The sequence below is a fragment of the Oncorhynchus masou genome, chromosome 11, assembly GCF_036934945.1.
Source record: "Oncorhynchus masou masou isolate Uvic2021 chromosome 11, UVic_Omas_1.1, whole genome shotgun sequence".
In the NCBI taxonomy this organism is placed as follows: Eukaryota; Metazoa; Chordata; class Actinopteri; order Salmoniformes; family Salmonidae; genus Oncorhynchus; species Oncorhynchus masou.
Genome location: NC_088222.1, coordinates 60,292,278 through 60,301,812, shown reverse-complemented (window position 1 = coordinate 60,301,812; position 9,535 = coordinate 60,292,278). Strand labels below are relative to the sequence as shown.

General features: G+C 44.4%; 3 non-coding genes and 1 pseudogene across 3 annotated transcripts; all 4 read right to left on the bottom strand.

Annotated features, from left to right (window-relative positions):
- Positions 1-22: 22 nt before the first annotated feature.
- LOC135548924 (heat shock cognate 70 kDa protein-like) lies at positions 23-5,755 on the bottom strand (annotated as a pseudogene).
- LOC135548957 (small nucleolar RNA SNORD14) lies at positions 1,002-1,095 on the bottom strand. The gene has a single exon (XR_010456908.1). It is a non-coding gene; the product is annotated as a small nucleolar RNA SNORD14 (small nucleolar RNA).
- On the bottom strand, positions 1,825-1,918 carry LOC135548956 (small nucleolar RNA SNORD14). Its single transcript, XR_010456907.1, has one exon. It is a non-coding gene; the product is annotated as a small nucleolar RNA SNORD14 (small nucleolar RNA).
- Positions 2,616-2,709, bottom strand: LOC135548958 (small nucleolar RNA SNORD14). Its single transcript, XR_010456909.1, has one exon. It is a non-coding gene; the product is annotated as a small nucleolar RNA SNORD14 (small nucleolar RNA).
- Positions 5,756-9,535: the final 3,780 nt, after the last annotated feature.

The following is a 9,535-nucleotide window of genomic DNA, read 5'->3' as shown; positions in this document are numbered from 1 at the left end:
CTACAAAAGCAATTGATGTCTGTTTAGAAGGTAGGTCACAGTACATTTTATTTTGTCCTAAAGGCATTGTGACAAAGGCAGATGACAACTGAGAAAATACACATGTGAAATTTGACAGCTTAGTTGTGCCAACAGAAAATTACTGTTCCCTGTTGTGTAGCAAACAAAGTTGAAAAATATGTGATCCCTCAACCTTTATTCAAATTTCACTCCTTGACAAGTCATGAGACTCAGACACAAGAGGGTAGACAACATTTCAAACTTTGCTTGTTAGGGGGAGGTAGTTGCAGAAACAATGGAATGTTTAGTCGACTTCCTCAATGGTTGGTCCAGATGATCCACCACCTCCAGGAGCAGCACCACCAGCTCCAGGGAATCCACCAGCCATTCCCTCAGGCATACCGCCGGGCATCCCACCAGCACCCTGGTATAGCTTGGTGATGATGGGGTTGCACACCTTCTCCAGCTCCTTCTGGTGGTGCTCATATTCTTCCTTCTCAGCAGTCTTGAGAAATGCAAAAAATTAGCAAAACATACAACTTGAAGATATCAATATATTTCACTTCAAGTCGCTCAGACATCCAAGGAAGGTATTGGGCCATCTTTGGTCTTTCGACCTCTGGTGGAAACTACGAATGGCAGGAGTAAACTTCATCACAGCAAGTGGTCCAAGACAGTACAAGTCACCCCAATTAAATTCTTACCTGGTTCTTGTCCAGCCACCCGATGACCTCGTTGCACTTCTCCAGAATCTTAGTCTTGTCCTCGTCACTGATTTTCCCCTGCAGTTTCTCATCTTCCACAGTAGACTTCATGTTGAAAGCGTAGGACTCTAGGGAGTTCTTAGAAGAGACCTTGTCACGCTGCACATCATCCTCACACTTGTACTTCTCAGCCTCCTGGACCATGCGCTCAATGTCCTCCTTGCTCAGGCGACCTAATGGAAAATAATTAAATCAACCAATGCTTGACCTAAACTACAATCAACTGTACTATATTTGTCGCTCAGACATCCAAGGAAGGTATTGGGCCATCTTTGGTCTTTCAACCTCTGGTGGAAACTACGAATGGCAGGAGTAAACTTCATCACAGCGAAACTATTGGGTTTAGGGCTAGTAACCATATCCCATTTTCCAGTGTTAAACTACAATGAAATCCAACATTACCCTTGTCATTGGTGATGGTGATCTTATTCTCCTTCCCGGTGCTCTTGTCAGCAGCAGACACGTTCATGATGCCGTTAGCATCAATGTCGAAGGTGACCTCAATCTGAGGAACACCGCGAGGTGCAGGGGGGATTCCAGTCAGCTCAAACTTGCCCAACAGGTTGTTGTCCTTGGTCATGGCCCTCTCACCCTCATACACCTGGAGGATACAGTCAATATTAGCAAAACATACATGTCTTCAAATGAGAAGTACATTTCACTAAAAGCCGCTCAAGACATCCAAGGAATGTATTGGGCAATCTGTCTGTCAACCGCTGGTGGAAACTAGAAATAGCTGAGTAATGAGGAAACATTGCCCTGAAATGGACATTTCTTGCAGGCCCCCGCTCACCTGAATGAGCACACCAGGCTGGTTGTCTGAGTAGGTGGTGAAGGTCTGGGTCTGCTTGGTTGGGATGGTGGTATTACGTTTGATCAGGACGGTCATGACACCTCCGGCGGTCTCAATACCCAGGGACAGGGGTGTGACGTCCAGCAAAAGCAGGTCCTGGACATTCTCAGACTTGTCACCTGAGAGTATGGCTGCCTGGACAGCTGAAAATGAGAATGGGAGGTTAGACACATGGAAAAACATGACTGTAGACGCACTGTGCCATTGTCGCTCAGACATCCAAGGAAGGTATTGGGCCATCTTTGGTCTTTCAACCTCTGGTGGAAACTACGAATGGCAGGAGTAAACTTCATCACAGCGAAACTATTGATTTAAGGCTCATTATAGAAGCCCATTGGCCACAGAGCAAACAAGATGATCAGTGATTCACCTGCGCCATAGGCCACAGCTTCGTCGGGGTTGATGCTTTTGTTGAGCTCTTTGCCGTTGAAGAAATCTTGGAGCAGTTTCTGGATCTTGGGGATACGAGTAGAGCCTCCGACCAGGACGATGTCGTGTACCTGGGCTTTGTCCATCTTGGCGTCGCGGAGGGATTTCTCCACTGGGTCAAGGGTGCCACGGAAAAGGTCTGCATTGAGCTCCTCAAAGCGAGCCCTGGTGATGGAGGTGTAGAAGTCGATTCCCTCGTACAAAGAGTCGATCTCGATGCTGGCCTGGGTGCTGGAGGACAGGGTGCGCTTTGCCCTCTCACATGCGGTGCGGAGACGGCGAACAGCCCTCTTGTTGTCGCTGATGTCTTTCTTGTACTTGCGCTTGAACTCCGCGATGAAGTGGTTGACCATGCGGTTGTCAAAGTCTTCTCCACCCAGATGAGTGTCTCCAGCAGTGGACTTTACCTCAAAGATGCCATCCTCGATGGTCAGGATGGACACGTCAAAGGTCCCGCCACCCAGATCAAAGATAAGGACATTCCTTTCAGCACCGACCTGAAACAGAAGAGAAAATTCAGTATTTGCCAAGAGTACAAGCAAGCCCTGATCTATGACATGGCTAAATATTCGCTCAGACATCCAAGGAAGGTATTGGGCCATCTTTGGTCTTTCAACCTCTGGTGGAAACTACGAATGGCAGGAGTAAACTTCATCACAGCAAATAGGCACTGCATTGCAGTTATTTTCAACAGAAAAATATCAAGTAATGAGTTAACCTTCTTGTCCAAGCCGTAGGCAATGGCAGCAGCAGTTGGCTCATTGATGATACGCAGCACATTCAGCCCCGAGATGGTACCAGCATCTTTGGTTGCCTGGCGCTGGGAGTCATTGAAGTAGGCAGGTACGGTAACAACAGCATTGTTGACAGTCTAGGGAGAAAAAAAATGTCCATGCATTTGAATAATCCAATAGACCAGTCATGGTAAACCCAATACACCTTCCTGTTACAGAACCAGCCACACAAAACTTACTTTCCCAAGGTAGGCCTCAGCAATCTCCTTCATCTTGACCAGAACCATAGATGAAATTTCTTCTGGGTAGAAGGACTTAGTCTCCCCTTTGTATTCAACTTGGAGCTTAGGCCGAGTAGAATCATTGATAACTTCAAAGGGCCAATGCTTCATGTCCGATTGAACAACTCCATCATCAAACCTGCGGCCAATCAGTCTCTTAGCATCTGCAACAAGACAACCAGTTAGATTTAGCACTTTCTACAGCGATATGGAGTCAAGCGAGTTAAATGGAGTGTCACTCAGACATCCAAGGAAGGTTTTGGGCCGTCTCTGGTCTTTCAACCTCTGGTGGAAACTACGAATGGCAGGAATCAACTCCACAGTGAACAAGCGTTGCCACAAAGTGAAATTTTTTAAATCACCAATCTATTTGTAGGAGACATTACAAGAACGTAAAAACGTACCGAATACTGTGTTGCAGGGGTTCATGGCAACCTGATTCTTGGCAGCATCACCGATGAGCCTCTCAGAGTCAGTGAAGGCAACGTAGCTTGGAGTGGTCCTGTTGCCCTGGTCGTTGGCAATGATTTCAACCTTGCCATGCTGGAACACACCCACACAGGAGTAGGTGGTCCCGAGATCGATGCCGACTGCTGGTCCCTTAGACATGTTACCTGGACAATGAAGAACAGCATGGTGTTAGTTTCCATTTGTAACCTATGCGAGAATACAACAAATCCAGTAAACATGTCAGCAGTCACTAGAAGCCAATGTGGTCATCAAAATACATTGGTCATTGGTAAACATTAGTTCCCCCTCTAGGCCCGACTGCACATTGTGAGACTCAAGTACCATCCTAGGAATGCTCCAATGCGGGACAGGTCTTTGAAAACTGCTAATTTCGTGTTCACATTTGCAATGGTATTCCTCAACCTAACCGAGTAAGATTGATGCGACATATTATCGTCAAGTAGTATGTAGAGTCCTGATTGTGTTTCATGGTCATCTTCACTGAAAGCGAAACAACCCCACTCCTGTCATTGTTCCGAGACAGGAAATAATTGTACGAAGTTGCGCCTTTTAGCTACATTGACGTTGGTTGTCAGGGATAGTTCAAGATTTACAGTTTGGCACCTCAGGCACTACCTAGTGCCATTTGCCGCTTAGGGGCAGGCATAAAAGTAGATGTGCAATTAAGTCATGTTAAATAATTACCACATGTTCTCAAATGTGTAGGAAATTGACCCGTTGGAAGTTAACCTATTTACTACATGGCACAGTTCAGGCTGGATCTGATTTAACTCAAGAAACGGCAACGAGCGCACTTAGCTCACAGGGGAAAATATTATATAAATAATTGCACCAAAGTCAGCCAATTAGTAATTTCAAACACTAACAATATGACCACCCCATCTTAAGGTATTGGACTTAATGGCGCAGGTGAATCACTGATCATCTTGTTTGCTCTGTGGCCAATGAGCTTCTATAATGAGCCTTAAATCAATAGTTTCGCTGTGATGAAGTTTACTCCTAAATTTAAAGCCACTAAGCATAAACCGCAGCCATTTACTGGTTGACAAAACTGATGTTTACCCAAATACAGTTTATGCAACCACTATAGAGTAGAGAATGATCGCACCATCGAAACTGAATTATTTACCAAAGCCAAAAATACTCTCAGCTGGTGTACAAAATAGAAAGTAGAAGCAGAAAGTTAACTTCAGACCCGGAAGCATAGAAATGGCGCACTAATATCAGATCTACCGCTTGTAAGATTTTCAATTAGAGCTCTATAACTCGCATGTGAATTACGGTCAGGTCGTCCAAAAAGTTAATCGTTGATTTGATACCATTGACTAGAGAAACAAACTTCCGTTATTTTAAGTCCTACGCTCAAGATAAAAATCGCTATAAAGAGATCATAAGGTAAAACACAACCAACGGTAAATATTTGTCCCCAAAATGCCTATGAGAATAAGGTCAGCAAAACTAAAGTATCGACTAACCAATATAACGTTAAATTCAAGATAATGTGCTTATGTCTACACCAAGTTAAGCAACAGATACCGGTATGTACCGGTATTACACTTCAGTAAGAACTATGGACGTCCATATGTGCGTCACATCACGCGGGGGGTGCTGAGTCTCTAGAACGTTCTAGAACTAGGCCGACCACGAGGGTGGACGCGCGCCATATCCTGGTATACCGCATACAAAGGTTGTTACCTAGTGCAGTGACAAACTGTTTGAAACTGTCGATCGAATGTCAATCAAATAATTATTAGCCGTGATGTGTTAAACATGACATTAAAGGTTGACCGATTAGTTAACAAGCAAAGGCCAACTAAAAGCTAACTAGTTGCCCAACGTTAACACTTAAATGATATCAAATAGGATTGAAAAATGTAAATATATTGCAGTAATTCCGAGTTATAGCTAGATCAGTTAGGTAAGTTTTACAAGGTTTAATTTGTCGACGAGGTGATAGTGAAAACTACAAGGCCAAGTAGTTAATTTACGTTAGCCAACCTCGTCTTCCGGATATAAAATGTACCTGCATGTGGTCAGCAAAATAAATTACGGTGTACTAAAAAAACGCTTTCATTATTACATTACTAAATTAGACCATTTCTTACTTACCGAATTAATTATTTGACCGAAGGTGATGCTGATGTTGATCGGAGTTGAACAATGGCGAAGCCTCCCTTTCTTCGCCTTGTGTGTTGTGAGAGAAAGAAGGAAGAATAAGTCTACCATTACTATATAAACGGCAAGGCAACCAATCATAGCTCAGGATTCAACTTGACATTCCAAAATACCAATAAAAACACAGGCTGTTGCTCCCTCCCACGGCCCATGAAGACGTCCGGTTGCGTTCGCACCGGATACACTTTTTATTTATTTATTATTTAACCTTTATTTCACCTTTATTTAACCAGGTAGGTTAGTTGAGAACAAACACTCATTTGCAACTGCGACCTGGCCAAGGTAAAGCATAGCAGTTCGACATATACAACAACACAGAGTTACACATGGAATAAACAAAATTTACAGTCAATAATACAGTAGAAAAAGAATGCACAGTGAGTGCAAATGAGGTAAGATAAGAGAGTTATGGCAATAAATACGCCATGGTGGCAAAGTAATTACAATATAGCTATCAAACACTGGAATGTTAGATGTGCAGAAGATGAATGTGCAAGTAGAGATACTGAGGTGCAAAGGAGCAAGATAAATAAATAAATACTGTATGGGGATGAGGTAACGCAATCAGTCGATATACTCGACAACTATCATCAGAAATCATGCGATTTAAATCAGACAGTGGGGCCCGCCTGATTCGCAAGTGAGCCAGAAGATTCAAATCAACGTTTCATATCGTGGTGTAGATGTACTGTATTGACAATGGCACAATAACGCGAGATCACATTTCCAGCATGGCCGACAACCAGACCTCCCTTGCCCGCCATAGGAAGCAAAATTGTAATTATTAAATTATAAGTGATCATTGCATTTGCAGTTCTTAAATTATTTAAAAAATATTTTTAAAATCTGAAACACTGAACGAGCTTCGGCAACTCGTGGTCCAGGTGACTAGCTTTACTGACATTGCTAGCCCTTGGTTGCGTTGCTAGCCCTCGGGCGCGTTCCAGGTTGCAGGTTAACAAGGATACGTTCCATGCCAGGCTGCGGTTGCGTTGCTAGGCCGCAACCGCGTCGCAGGTCTGCATGGGTGCGTCCAAATGGTCTTCATGGCTTCATAATTTCTGGATATATTATAACCGATATTTGACATAACAGATTAACATAATTGGTTCAGATTATTTGATGATTTATTGGCCTCTACTTTTATTAATTTTTTTTACAAATCCCAAATAACTATTGCAGGGCTGACCAACTCTGTTCCTGGAGAGCGACCATCCTGTAGGTTTTCGCTCCAAACCCAACAGTAACTAACGTGATTCAACTTATCAACCAGTTAGTTAGGTGCGCTAGATAAGGGTCTGAACAAAAACCTACACTCCCATTCCAACCCAGAATTCCTTACTGGATTTCTATTGTCTTCCAAGACAAGATTTGGAAGGATGGCCACACAAGGCTAGCGTTGAACATATCACCTAACCACATATTGGTGGTGTTCCTGCCTGATTATGTTGAAGACTTTGCGTTGCATAAACCAATGCTTGTGCGCCACGTCTTCAAGTGTCATGAAGTACATTCCTATATCATATGATGTTAGTTAGCTGATATGTTAAACATCTATCCAAGCTTTGCGTGATCTGGCAGGCATCTGCAATGTAGTCAGGCAGGAATGCCACCCATATGATATAGCGGAGTAGTATAGCAATCTATTGGTTGCTGCAATACATTATCTGCAATTTGCAATTCGTAATCCAAGATGGCGTAGCAGTCAGGCGTCTTTGTCCTGTCGTGTCCCTTTTATATATCGTTTTACATATTTTTCGTCGCATATCCGTTAAAATATTTTGCTAAACCTCATCATCTAAATGCTCTCCTGCAACCCGCCTCACCCAATGTGGCGTGGATCTGCTTTTTTTTCCTAAAGTATTTATATTCACTTCGGATCTGGAATCCCTCAACTGAAGCTAGCCAGCTAACCACCAGATATCAGTCAGCAAACCATTGCTAGCGGTCATCAGCTAACCTTTAGGTCGGAATGCTCTCGCCAGTTCGAACAACGTGACTCTAACCAGAGCATAACGGACCTGTTATTTTTATCCCCGGATTCCTACCGCAAACTGAACATTTTTATCTGGATCTTCACAACTAGCTAACCGCAATCCCGGATGACTAATCCTGGCTAGCGTTTCCATCCCAGAGCAAGCACCAATTTAGCTTGAAGCTAGCCCGGCCAGGGCTCTTGTGCTACCACCGAAGCATACTCCAGGGCTACAATATCGGCCTGCTAGCTACCTAGAGCTACTTGGAACCCTACTAATTCCAAGACTGGTCTATCGACGTCACCGCACGAAGAGGCAAAAACAGACTTACCCCCATCGCAACATTCCCCCCAAAGGCTAACTTTCTAGCCCCTGCTATCTGCTTGCTTGCTAACCCGGTCTGGTAACTGCTAAACTGCCGGGCCCTGGTCTGCTAACTGCTAGCTTGCCTGTCCGGTCTGCTAACTTCTTGCTTGCTAACCCGGTCTGCTAACTGCTAGCTTGCACTGGTCTACTAACTGCTAGCCCATACTAACTGCTTGCTTGCTAACCCGGCCTGCTAACTGCTAGCTTGACCTGTTTTACTAGCTGCTAGCTTGTTTAGCTCCGGCTTACTAACTGTTAGCTTGTTAGCCTGCTATCTGTCTGAATCGCCGTGTCCCCAGCCAGCCCAACCACTCACTGGACCCATATGTTCACTTGGCTACGCATGCCTCTCTCTAATATCAATATGCCTTGTCCATTACTGTCCTGGTTAGTGATTACTGTCTTATTTCACTGTAGAGCCTCTGGCCCTGCTCAATATGCCTTAACCAACCATGTTGTTCCACCTCCTACGTATGCGATGACATCACCTGGTTTAAACATCTCTAGAGACTATATCTCTCTCTTCATTACTCAATGCCTAGGTTTACCTCCAATGTACTCACATCCTACCTTACCTTTGTCTGTACACTATGCCTTGAATCTATGCTATCGTGCCCAGAAACCTGCTCCTTTTACTCTCTGTTCTGAACGTGCTCGACGGCCAGTTCGTATAGTCTTTAGCCGTACCCTTATCCTACTTCTCCTCTGTTCCTCTGGGGATGTGGAGGTTAATCCTGGTCCTGCAGTGCCTAGCTCCACTCCCACCCCCCAGGTGCTCTCATTTGCTGACTTCTGTAACCGTAAAAGCCTTGGTTTCATGCATGTTAGCATTAGAAGCCTACTCCCTAAGTTGGTTTTACTCACTGCTTTAGCACACTCTGCCAACCCAGATGTATCAGCCGTGTCTGAATCCTGGCTTAGGAAAACCACCAAAAACCCTGAAATCTCCATTGCTAACTATAACGTTTTCCACCAAGATAGAACTACCAAAGGGGGCGGTGTTGCAATCTACTGCAAAGTTAACCTGCATAGTTCTGTATTACTTTCTAAGTCTGTACCCAAACAATTTGAGCTTCTACCTCTAAAAATTCACCTTTCCAGAAACAAGTCTCACTGTTGCCGCTTGCTATAGACCTCCCTCTGCCCCCAGCTGTGCCCTCGATACTATATGTGAACTGATTGCCCCCCATCTATCTTCTGAGCTCTAGTTACTAGGTGACCTAAACTAGGACATGCTTAACACCCCGGCCATCCTACAAACTAAGCTTGATGCCCTCAATCTCACACAAATTATCAATGAACCTACCAGGTACAACCCCAAATCAGTAAACACGGGCACCCTCATAGATGTAATCCTAACTAATTCGCCCTCCAAATACACCTCTGCTGTTTTCAATCAAGATCTCAGCGATCACTGCCTCATTGCCTGCATCCGTAATGGGTCTGCGACCAAACGACCACCCCTCATCACTGTCAAACGCTCCCT